This window comes from Mytilus trossulus, chromosome 2, assembly GCF_036588685.1.
Source record: "Mytilus trossulus isolate FHL-02 chromosome 2, PNRI_Mtr1.1.1.hap1, whole genome shotgun sequence".
NCBI classification, from domain to species: domain Eukaryota; kingdom Metazoa; phylum Mollusca; class Bivalvia; order Mytilida; family Mytilidae; genus Mytilus; species Mytilus trossulus.
This window is the reverse complement of record NC_086374.1, coordinates 45,190,993-45,199,385: the sequence shown is the minus strand read 5'-3', so window position 1 is coordinate 45,199,385 and position 8,393 is coordinate 45,190,993.

Below are 8,393 nucleotides of genomic sequence, written 5' to 3'. Positions count from 1 at the left end.
AGCAGAAGTCAGTTTACTCTTTAACAGAAAAGGAAGTATGGGGTAATGTAATTCTGAAAAGATTAGCAGAGTGAATGATTGTTAATTTCAGTAATGGAAATCAGTAAAATAAACCATAAATGTAATCAAACTGGAGACATAGAATGCAAATAACATTGTCAGAAAGGGAATATAAAATCAAATGAATAATTAGCATATTAGAAAATGTGCATATGTAACCACAAGCACGTATACTTTTGTATAAACTAATATGAAAATAATGTGGTGTTCTTGTAAAATCTATCTCAAACCAAAGGACAAGAGTGAAAATATCAGTGGGCCAATATTCGGCCTTCAACAACGTGAAAAGATGCAATGCCATTTAGTAAGTTTTATAAGGCTTTGTGGAAAAAATTAAGAAATCATACAAAAAATAACAGCTGATTTAGACTTTCACAATTTAATAATAACAATTAGGGCAGATGGCAACTACTTATAACCATTAGACTATACACTAAAAATGATAACAGGCGCAATAAAAAATGTGGCGGTTTAACTTTAAATTTTAAAGGCGTGATTTTTTTTCATAATTCTATACTTCAAAAATTTCTGAATAATCTGTAGCAATTTTGGTTAATATTGATCTTTATATTGTTTGTCTCGCGTTCAACGCAGCTGCTGAAGCGAGACTTATATCTAGTATTTGTGGCATAAACACAAGTTTTATGACTATACTTGCTTTGGGGAACAGCTAAAAGAAATGACAATGACATTTGGTATGCGATTGTATAATCATTGTCATAAGTGATTGCCAGGGAAATTATCTAACCCAATCCCCTCATTCATAGACCATTGCAACTGTTGATTTTATATATTATACATATCTGTATATTTTAGTTTAAGGCATAGAATAGCTAGTAAATCAAAGATATTTGGAAAGCAGATATAAAAGTATAAGCTTCTTATTTCGAATAAGATTATTAGTCCACAAGATGTTATACCGGCTCATAAGTCAATGTCAATCCCCTTTGTACGTTTTGATACGTGTGGTTATGTCAATTTTTAGGACAACAAAAATTGAAAGTCAATTTACAGATATTCAAAGTGTGTTGTCAACTTTTTTTCAAAATTTGCAATAAACAAAATATATACATAGACGAGACATCTATATATCTGTTTGTCAATAATTATTCTTATCAAAATAAAATTAATGCGTGTCTGGATTACCGCTGAAGGAGATTATCTGGATTACTGCTGTGTGATACATCTATATTACTGTTGTGGGAAAGTGGCTGAATTACTGTTGTGGGAGGCTGTTTGAATAACGGTTATCGGAGAGTGACTTGATTATCGTTTTGAGAAATTGTCTAGACTTCTTTTGTTGCACAGTGTATGAATCCGTTCTCAGTGGTTAACATGATAACTGCTGTTAGGATTGCCTAATACTATGGTTGTATACTATCTATGTAACTGATAGTTACCAGGATTAAAACTGAGTTTGATGAATGAGCAAAGTTTTAGGTATTTGAGATCTCTTATTTACTTTTTTTGAATTTGGCCTTCCAGCAGTTTCGAATTGAGCATATTGAGTCTTCTACAGACGCAAAGCTCGACTTGCATACCTAGTTATAAGTGTACCATCTTTGATGATTAAATGCAACAGTAGTATACTGCCGTTCAAAAGTCATAAATCGGTTGAGAGAAAACAAATCCGAGTTGCAAACTAAACCCGATGCTTTTTTATATTCAGGTCAGATTTTATACATTTGCCAATTTGGAAAAGTGCAGTCTCTGTCAGACAAGATAGTTTGCTGTTCTGATTTTACTATAACTAAAAGATTGAAAATTTGTGAAACAATTTTTAAATTGCATCATTATCTTAGAAGTTTCTGTCAGATGAAAACGACCATTTCTCTTCAAAGTACATCTATAGTGAATGTCAGAAACGGCATCCCTATTACTGCGACAACTTTCGACCAGGAACTTCTTTATTCTAGTTTTGTACCAAAACAGAGCACTGAAATTTTCCTATAACATATACAGGTAGAAGAAAAGCTAATTAAGTCGAGGTTGGTAACTACGGAAAATTCAAATTGTTCGCTCAACTTTTGCATTTGTGATATTAAACTGAAAATTCTAAATGTGTTTATAACCATACATCAGGATTTTTTTATAGTGTCGTCATTGCAGCTAGCTTGTCAAATATTGTAGAGGGTTTTTTTTGGAAGGGTGATAATGTGTTTCATCGCTATTGGTCATATTTAATAAGAACCAAGCTACATTTCTTATATCGATCGAGTCATTTTGTTTCAGTTATGACTTTATCTAATTTCATGTTTACTTGAACAAAGAGGAAGTAGCTTATACCACAAAATATCATTTCTCTGCAAAATATCAGGAAAATTGAATCATTCTCCATAAAATGAGAAAATCTAAGTTGATATTGAATGAGCTACCGTCTCTTCACTAAAATTGTTTTCTACAATGTTTTATATTCAGGAAGAGTGAAAATAAATTATAAAGTGTCCATGTACAACTGATTGCTTATAAGATAGACGTTTTGTTATTATCGGACTGAAAACTAGATTTATATATAGAAATAGGGTTACAATTTAATAAAATCCTACCGGTTTATCTCACAAATCGTTTATACATGTAATGAAATATGTATGGCTTACATTAGAGATAGGAAACTGTACTTTTCTTTATATGATTGATATATAGTATAAGTATATAGATTTGTCTTGGATATTTATGTATGTACTATTGAAAACAGTAAAGTCATTTCTAAGCAAATGCTAATGTGAAATCAACTGATAGGTTCTTTACAGGTTCTATTTGAAAATTATCCGAAGTTGAAATCACCCGAATGCCACTCCAAATTTTAGATTCGTTGCATCTAGACCTTAATTAAATGATAGCCCTGAAAACTGACTTTTGCTGATGATTTCGAAAAAGTTAACAATACTATGATATATGATTGCCTTGAGTAACCATGACATATTTTTTTCAGAAAAATAAGTTAAGAAAAACAAAGATTTTTAATCTGAAGATGAAGGCTTCACGATAAAGTGTATTAACCATCTTAAAGTTATTATAATTCCTTCTAAACAGTGTGAATCCGAGTAGACTAGTACTCATTTCAGACTGGACTCTTAATATAAGAATTTGAATATCCAAATGTTCTGCAATTTGAATAGAATTACAGACATAATAAATCTAATGTCAATAAATTTGTGTTAAACATTATCCGGTTGAGCTAATTACGTTCGAGGGATCCTTGTTGACTGAATATGCATTAAATAAGGAATCCCGTCAGAATTTTATTCAAAAATATTAATTGCATCTTATAAAGAATTATAATGAGCAGTTTCTATTCAAGTAGCTTATTTTCGTATTTTGTTATGCAAATATGAATTTGATGATTTAACTTCTGACACAAATTTTTGCAACTCGGATATAAACTTTCAAATAAAAGTGCATTAAAAAATAACTTTTGATTCTTTCTATAGTTATACAGCTGAACAAACTAGTTTCAAAAGGGTAGTAACTACAATCATAATTTAAGCGTAAAATGATGATTCGTATCAGGACTTGATTAATAGTAGAGCTATCGGAGATTTAATGCATAATTTTATTATAACTATAATTTATTACTTAGGTTGCAATATAAAATACCGTGATTTTCACAGTCAAATAAGAACTGATCTTTGATTTTTGAAACTTAACCTTTTTCCACTCTTCAAAATATCAAAAAATATGTTTTCTGTTTGACATTGTTGCATTTACTATTTGCCTAGATAATACAAGACTGATTTTTTATATCTTTTCCCCATTTAAAGGCCTAGGGGAATGAAACCACATTATGATACAGACCATCTTTGGTTTTTATGTTAAATTCGGCAATTTCAATTATTTAAAATTGCTACTTTGTCTTCAAATAAAGTTTCATTTTAAATTTATGTCAAAATTATATCTTATCTCGACTTAATAAACCAACATACCTATACAGCCGTACGGTGACCTATAGTTGTTAATGTCTGTGTCATTTTGGTCTCTTGTGGACAGTTGTCTCATTAACAATCATACCACATCTTCCTTTTTATACATACCTATAATTCACAAGTTCCCGAAGGTTTGGTAGTACAGAAACAGTACTTCTGAATAAAACAAAAGAGAAAATGTGTCCTTCTATTATAATTTCATACATTGTTCTTTTATTTTTCGAAAGAAACTTTCATTAAGAGTCCTACAGTTATCCCAAGTTCTTAAGCTTTAACAAATTTATCTTAATATTTTACATTTTGACAATGTTACAGCTGTTCATAGGAACTATATGTACTGCCTTTAGTATGTTCTTTCTGATTGAGACTGATTTAGTGGTTCTTTACATTAGCGGCCTTTTAATTGATCGGACACTAATCCAAGAACTTGAATATTTGTTACAGGGTTATTCAAATGCCACCCGGGATCGCCAAAAAATCATGTTTAGATAGCGTAACATAAACTGTATGTACTACAAACTACAGACGCTTTTGTTAGTGTCTGTCATATTAACTTTCAAATACAAACATTTTTTATAGGCGTCTTAGTCAAATCTACTACTCAATACACCAAATATTCTGTTTGCGTTCTTTTGTTGATTCAGTAATGCTAAGTTATGATCTCTGTTTGGGTTGTACCATCCTTCTGATTTGCTTAATCTGATCATGTTTATCGTTGTTATTTTAGGATTGTAGAATGATTTATAACGCTGCTATACTCAGTTCACATATGTTTAATTCAACAAACAAATGTGGTGATAAATTTGAGTGACACAGAATAGAAGCTTATCTTACGATTGACATCACAGAAGCGATGTGACTTATTTGAACCATAGGTCATGTTACAAAAGTCTGATCCGTTAATAGAATGCTATTCAGCGGTTGTTTGATTTTTCAATGTTTCTACAAGAGGGTCTCACAGGGCATTTGGCAGTTTCTAATGTATTCTAAAAATGATAGCTACGCCTACTGATTCCTAGAAAAGTTTCCCCGCAAAAACATGAATTTGTTATTATATTAATATCAATAATTTCTTGTTAAAAATTTCGTATCAGATTTCAATTAAAATCAAGTGTCAGAAAACATTTATATCCTAAATATGTGTTTTTCATCTGTAAATAAATTAAGATAGCATCTTCACCAAAATACTTAGATATTACACTATAGCCATACATGTTCTTGTGAGTCAACAATATATGAAAAATCAAAAGAACTTTACTCCAGTCTCACTTAATATATAACGCATAACCTTTTCTTGTCTGAGCGTCACTGATGGGTCTTGTGCATACAAAACGCGCGTCTGGTGTATTAAATTATAAGCCTGGTACCTTTTGATAGCTATTATTTGTGCGTTTCTCTGTCTGTTCTCCCATTTAATTGTCCTGTCATGTAATGTTGTCATTGTAATGTTATATTAAACATTGCCTTAAAAGTGGGAGGTTTGAATAGCCACAAAACCAGGTTAACCCCACCATTTTTTTCTTAAAACGTCCTGTACCAAGTCAGGAAATGACCATTGTTATATTATAGTTCGTTTCTGTGTGTGTTGCATTTTAGTGTTGCGTTTCTGTTGTGTCGTTGTTCTCCTCTTATTATTGATGTGTTTCTCTCAATTTTAGTTTGTAACCCGAATTTTATTTTTCTCTATCGATTTATGAATTTCGAGCAGCGGTATACTACTTGTGCCGTTATTTAAAGGACACTGACAGCCGAATTTTAATTACTATTGTAATGATTTCAGACTTAAATAAAGAAGATTAACAAGTGATTTTTTAAATCTTTTTAAAATTTGCCGAAACATCATATGTTAAAACGTTGTCGAAAATACAACAACAAAAGCTAATAAATACAACACGTTATAAATGTCATGTGTACAATTTGCTTTTATGAATGTATCCTCTTCAGGAACGCTCAAAGCCGAAAATTTGAAAGCCAATGATGTATAAGTTTTAAATCATTTGAAGAGCTACATGAACAATATAGGCAGCAACAAATATATCAAAGGTGCTCAAGCAATTTCCAATTTTGTTTTACTTTTTGAAAGAGTATTGTGACTATCTTTATTGTTTTAGATATTTTTAAAATCAGCTTTATAGTTCTTGCATTTTGTACAACTGAGGACAATTTTTAAGACCTGAACTGTGTAAAGAATACACTTTCTGTTATTATTTTTATTATAAAGAAATTATTAATTACAAAACATATTGTAATTAATACATAATTTCTCATGAGAATTCTCACTTAATACATCACTAGTTAAGTTTGAAAATCATTATCATACAGAATGATTAAATAAAGAAAAAATAATTACTTTCATACTTATATGATATTATTGAATGTATTCTAATTGAAGTTATTTAACATTCTGTTAATTGTACGGTAGCTGTCTGACACCAGATTAAAAGATGGTTTAACCTAGATTAAGTGATTGATTGTTATAGTTGGATTTATGTTATGGATGTTTGAAGTTCATCAACGTTATGATTATGTGATATGAAGATAAATCATCGTTAGATGTGCGTCATTAAGATTTATATAAATTAGAAACAAATGATATTTTGTCCCTTGACGTTCCTATAAAGTGACATGGTTTTTTTTAATTTTCGTAGAATAAAACGACTTGTAAATTCTCTTTTTCTAATGATAAAGATGCTGATGACTAGTTGTGTTATTGAAAATCGTATCATATTACAATTCTTTCAAATAATGAGAAAACGACTACTTCAAAAAAAAATTCAAGCGTTTAGAATGTTTGGCGCGACATTTTTCCCAGTGTAAGAGGAAGTTAAAATTGTAAATCATTACAAGATACGATATAAAGATACAGAAAATTTAAAAAAAGAAATATTATAACGGTTTTCGAAACTGGTGACTGCTAAAACGGGACAATAACATGTTCCGCTCATTATCAAGTCAGGAATATGACCGAGTCAGAAATATGATAGGTGTTGTCCTTTCTTTTGATGTGTTTAAATCATTTGATTTGGTCATTTAATTAGGGACTTTCTGTTTTGGATTTTTTCTCGAAGTTCAGTTTTTTGGTGATTTGATTTTTTTGGATTATGGAAGTCAAATGCCTGCATTGATTGGTTTCACATCCATATCAATCATTTTTGAAACTACTCGGTAGAAGTCGAATGCCATGGATAAGGGTCTCTGGAGACTTTTTAATTAGATATCCGAAGTTATACTTAAGCATGCAACTGGTTGTTGTTTTAAAGTATTATAAACAATTGGTTTTGTTTTGAGCCCCACGAGATGCACGTAAAATAAAAGACACTTCGCCCGCAGATAGCAATAGCTCAAATATAAAGTTTATAGTAAAATGATTAACACAAAAATTAACAGCCAAGTTCCTTAACATGACGTTATCTCATTCGGTAGGATTAAGTCAATTGGTAATAAACAGGATTGATGTAATTTATTCTTTTTTTATTTTAATTCAACAAAATTCTTAAAATGTTTTACCCATGAAGTAACCTGATACTTTATTGTTTCCTGAATAAAAGAGATGCACAGGTTAAAATCTAAAATGTCATAAAAGAAAATTATTTTGTCATATACAAACAGCAAAATTGTTAAATGTCACATTGCATAATCACATTGTCAATATTTTCTGAACAAAATTTATTTTATAACATTCCTGAAGGAAATCAAAGACAATGTTAATGTTGTTAAACTAGAGCTTAAGACATCTTCGTTTAATATACTTGGTCTCCGCTCAAAACTATAAATCTGAGTAGGAGTTTTAACATGAAATAAAAACATGCTAAAAGTATACATTCTGCTCTGGGTTCATTTTAAATCTGACAGTTTTCATAAAGAATGTCATTTCATAATCCTATTTAAACCAAAATAATTTTATTCTAAATATAAATCTTAAGGTGCCAACAATCTTATAGCATATTCTTAGTACATAAAACATTTCAACTCAGTATATGATATGATTGAGAGCACAATGGTATCTCAAAAAACTGAATAAGAATGTTACAATTTGAAATCCTTTGAACACAACTTAAAAGCACAAGAACTTTGATAAAAAAGAAAGACTTTGATTTACAAACCTCTTAATTTTAAAATAAATGTTAAATAAATTTATGGATTTTAAAGGACAAATCGTGAAATTTATCATATCTAAAGACTGCAATTTTCATCACAAGTACCAAAGAAATTGCACTTTGTACAAAAAGTAACAAACATATTTACTTCCTGTAAACTAACTGAATTATATGAATTAGGAACTTAGTTTCCAATTGCGATCTTGCTTTTTGATGACACACCCGCCGTCTTGTGAAAAATAACATAAAAAAATACAATAAAATCATCACGAAAAAGTATACAGATTCTCAGATTAATATAACTAGAAAGTGT